Source organism: Stigmatopora nigra, unplaced genomic scaffold, assembly GCF_051989575.1.
Source record: "Stigmatopora nigra isolate UIUO_SnigA unplaced genomic scaffold, RoL_Snig_1.1 HiC_scaffold_262, whole genome shotgun sequence".
Classification (NCBI taxonomy): domain Eukaryota; kingdom Metazoa; phylum Chordata; class Actinopteri; order Syngnathiformes; family Syngnathidae; genus Stigmatopora; species Stigmatopora nigra.
In genome coordinates, this window is record NW_027551724.1 from 1 (window position 1) to 4,883 (window position 4,883).

At 40.5% G+C, this 4,883-nt stretch overlaps 1 long non-coding RNA gene across 2 annotated transcripts; it reads right to left on the reverse strand.

Moving 5' to 3' along the window:
- Nucleotides 1-2,571: 2,571 nt before the first annotated feature.
- LOC144193230 (uncharacterized) lies at nucleotides 2,572-4,562 on the reverse strand. Of its 2 annotated transcripts, none has more exons than XR_013325688.1 (4): nucleotides 4,471-4,562; nucleotides 3,297-3,364; nucleotides 2,960-3,012; nucleotides 2,572-2,752 (listed from the first exon to the last, which is right to left on the reverse strand). It is a non-coding gene; the product is annotated as an uncharacterized LOC144193230 (long non-coding RNA). The 2 variants fall into 2 exon arrangements; XR_013325689.1 differs by lacking the exon at nucleotides 4,471-4,562 and adding an exon at nucleotides 4,159-4,234.
- Between the last annotated feature and the right edge of the window lie 321 nt (nucleotides 4,563-4,883).

Sequence of the window (4,883 nt, forward strand, 5' to 3'; positions counted from 1 at the left end):
AATGAGTTTTAATTGCTCTAAATGACACAATTATGCTAAAATTATTGACCCTAACAAACAAGGGGTGGTTACAATTTAGTGGGTTCACTTCTGCTCAGATTTATACATGTGTGCATTTGTTTCTGGATACTAATTGATTTGAATGTACCTGTTGCAGAGAACGGAAAAAGCTGTTTTCTTGAGGAGAGAGCAGCCTGCTTTACTTTTGGTATTTTTCGATTTGTGGTATTAGTTAATTTGTGAAATTGCAGGAAAGGAAAAACAAATATACTTATTGACCTTAAAAAGGAAGCAGTGATCAAAATGAATACCAGCTAGCATATTTAATTTTGACTGAAGGTTTTTAAATTTTCACAAACTATAGTTATACAATAAGTAAGATTGTTGTGATTTTTGTTCATTGGGGTTTTAAGCCCAACCGCATAGCGGTAAGCAAATGTTAAGCAAATGTTAAGCACACGATGAAGACAACGACAGAATACAGCAGCTAAAACAGCAGCAGAAAATAATTACCAAACAGCATACACAACAACAAAAACTGAGTCAAAAAACTGTTAATTGATTTGAAAACATTGCACCACAGAAAGAAGAGATGCATGGATACATGAAGAAGCAGAACAATCTACAGACGGCCTATTTACAGCTAAAGGCCTACTGTGCCTACCAAAGAATTTATTCCAAAATTGAGCCATGGAAGAAGCCATGTCTCAACAGGGGGGAGGATGGACATGGCAGAGCATGTGTTCCATGTCCCAGAGGTCTAAATACCTATTTAAAAATTTTTTGGGGAACTGTTTAATTTGTTACAGACAATGTGCAAGACAACCTCAAGCCCAAACAAGTGCAACAGGGAGACAAAGTTGGAACCTTCGCGAGGTGTCTCCTGAGCGGCCGCCCGTCGCCGCCTTCGAATCAACAAATACCACCAACGGCTACCCCCCCGGAAGAACTAATCCGCGTTCCAGTGCCAGCTCTAGCGCAGCTGAGGGTAACCCCTAGACGCCTGGGTGGCCTAACAACAACAACAAGTGCAACAAGTGCAACGTCCAAAAGAGCGTGGGACTTGAGGAGCGAACAAATGGTCCGATAAAACCAAGAAACCGATAAACTTGTCCAAAGAACATGTAAGCTGCCGTGCTCCTTGTGTCTACACTGCAGGAGGTGGTGAAGTCTGGTGACCAGATCCTGATTTGAGTCATAAAAAGGAAGTCCTGGTCCACGCCATGTTGGGAAGGCCCCTTCGTGGTCCAACTCACCACCCCCACGGTAAAGATTGCTCAGAGGTCGACGTGGATTCACCAATCCCAAGTCAAAGTAGTTCGAGACATCGGTGACTCTGAGTAGACTGGAAGTCGGACGGTTCCAAAACTCGGTGAAATAAATCATCTGACGTCTGCTCACCTGCCACGAGCACCGCCCACCTAACCTTGACCTCTCATAGTTTTTACACCATCACACAGAAGCCAAAATGAAATCCGCTGCCACCCTCATCACTATCAGTGGCAGCCTGGGTGTGGCTGAATGCCCCGCCCCCAGAGATTCGAGTCGAAAAATGAGACGATGCCGTGCTGCTGTCACAGAGGAAAGTGAAGTGGTATGAAAAGAGCAATTCAAAGAACCACTTTGAAGAAAAAATGTGGTATAATTTCCTGGTACTTCACAAAAACTAACAGGTCTGAATGAAAGTTATGTGTGTGGCCGTATACCCATTGCCACAGGTATCCTGACATCCTGAATTCACTGTCTAGGTATCACATTTAAATCTGCAGTGATGCAAATGGTGATAAGATATATAAGATCAAAGACAGTGCAATTCAAACCATGTGATTCAATTTGGGGCAGTGCCTTGTGACCATAAGTTGTGGTCCACCACTAACTTCAATTTCAGTTCCATTCTCAGTCCAAGAGGTTCTCGCCAATTCCTGAGAATGGTTCTAATGTTGTAAATCTACTAATGATGTAATACTGAGAAGGCTTAATTGTTTTAGTCTGATGTCCTTGTAAATCCACTACAGGAGGGAATGTAAAGTTGCGTAAAACATTAACAAGTGCATTTCAAAGGACATACATATTTCTTATTGGCTCTATGACAAATCCGCAGCCAAGCAGTGACACATAGTGACACCTATGATGGTGGTGACACTGATGATTGTAATATTGATTGAAGGTCCCTATGACATTTAACCGTGACACGGATTGAAAGATTATATGCAAGGATTCGTGACATCCAAATTCCCTATAACAAAGAACATTCTGTCAATAATCATAATGATGTCTTTAACATGTCTCAGTGACTGTTGTACCTTTTCATGACATCAGTGCTGAAACTTAATAAAAAGCGCGACTTGGGACTTGGAAAAGGAGAAGGTCCACAGAGCCGAGCGCGTGTCCATCATGGACTCGCGCCTCCAACCTTCCCCAGCCGCGCGGTTGCTTTAAAATATAACACAGTCTCATGCCTCGTTTTTCCCTTGTGCACGGTTGGTAAGTATGGGGATCTGTAACTTCAGACCCAACAACACACCTTGATAAATAAGGAGTTACCAGGTGATTTAAAATGGAGGGTTCCGAGACTTTTGTGAGCTTTTTATTAACAGGAGGGATGGAATATAAATTTTGAAGAAAATAAGCAAAATGCTTGTATCATGTCACTTACAAGTCATTATTTCAGAAGACACTCACCACAGCGTGACTACCCTGGGCGTCATGGGTTGTTGGGGAACTCCATACTTCCGAGCCAATCCAAAATCAGCTGAGCACAAAAATAGAGAACATTACCTGTGATTAAATGCAGTTCATATAATCATAAAAAATGTTTCAAGTGCAAATTTTGAGCATTTTTTATGATAGAAATAAATATGATGCGTCTTAGGGAATAGTATTCTCAAACCAAAATCAGTCAAGTTCCTTTAAAACGGGTTCATGTGATATTTTTGAGTGAATTAAGGTGCATACTCACCAATCTTAACACAACCATTGTCTGTCATCAGCAAATTAGATACCTTCAGGTCCCTGATAATACAAGAGTGATACAATAAAACAAACACTCAGTTTGATTTTTGATACATGTGTGAACCTCTTTAACACCAGCTCCCGAGTGCCTAGCTGACAAAAAAGGACCGTAACTAAAGATTCAATGATAGCGTTGAGCTTTACGTAGAAGAAAACAGTGATTTGTGTGATGCAACTTTTTTTTTTTAATGCGGAAAAAACAAATGTTTTTGTCTTCATGGTTACAAGAAGTAACTTTCCTTTCTATTTACATATTATATTTAAAGAAACTATTCTGCATTGACCTGTGAATGATGAAATTGTGATGGAGATAACGCAAGCCTCTCAACAACTGCAGTATGATACATTTGACCTGAAAAAGGAAAAGAATTACAATTATGCAGAAACAAAGATACCATATAATATTTCAACATACTCATACCTAAAATCTCAGTGTTGACTGAATATTTTTGACAATTTACATGATTAGGTTTTCTGATGGTTCCGAGTCATGTCTTCTATTTTTCGCCACTCTGGGTTTGCACTCCTTTTGAATGCATTAAAGATCCTTCAAGATGAACAGACTATTGTTTCACCTCTCTATTTAGTTGCCTCCCTCAAATAAACATTTTAATGAAATTACATTGTTCTTCTGACCAATTAGTTGAATGATTAATTTTGCTCAGGCTCTCAAGTAGAAATATATGCTCAACAGGTGTTTGCTTTATCTTTAAATAGGGCCACCTGATTCACATCTGTTTCTGACAGAATTGATGACCTCACTAATTTAATGCAACAATGCTATTTTTTCCATTTTCAACAAATTGCCTAATTGTACAGCTGTGTGTGAATACCATGAATGGCGCGGCACGTTTGTTTTTGGTTTCCTGAAAATTTACTGGACTAGTAAACTTGTTTGACACACAACATCCATGCAATTATTTTCTGAACCACTTTTTCTTCAATAAGGTCCAGAGAGGTTCTGGAGCATATCTCAGCTGATTCGGTGGCCAGCCAATCGCAGGCCACAAGGAGACAGACAAACAACCATTAAAGCTCACACTCATACTTAGGGGCAATTTAGAGTGTCCAATACCATGCGTGTGTTTGGAATGTGGGAGGAAACCCACACAGGAGAACATGCAAAATCCACATGGGTGGACTAACCTGGATTAAAACCCAGGACCCCCAGAGCTGTAAAGCCGATGTGCTAACCAATCCAGCCTTGACACACAGGAATAAAAATTATATTGAAAACAAGGATTAATCTGGTTAGTCACATTAAACTGCTATTATATTGAACTTTCATGTTTTCTTCCATAAAAACTCCTTTTGTGCTTTAATAATTTAAGGACTGTTTATCTAGTGGTGTGATAAAACTGCACAGCCTACATGACAATTAACACATTGACATCACGGCGTCATTGCTGCTCGTTTTCCTTTGCGAATATCCCCACATTGTTTTAAAAATGTACTTACTGCTCCAGCTGCTGTTGGCTAGCACCTCAAAGGCTGGGGTTACTCCTTGTCAGGAGTGGCTTGATTGCCACTCCTGGCATGATGTCATTATTATTATCAGCCGCGGCTAATTAGGTGATTAGGTTTTTTTATGCTATTTAAGCATTATGGTTTTTGTTGAACGCTGTCGGATCGTCTGGTTTCATTCCTTGTGTTTCCACATAGTCATGCCGTTCACATTGACGCCACGCCACGCTGCATGTTTCTTTTCTGTTGTAGTAAGTGATCATGCTAAGTTGTTTATGTTATGTTACCCCGTTTATTAAACCAAGCAACATAACTGCCACCCCTTTTCCATTTGTTTCGGCGACTACGCACCTGGGTTCACCTTCCCCCCCGATCGCGTCGCACTACGTGAAGCGATCGTAACACTC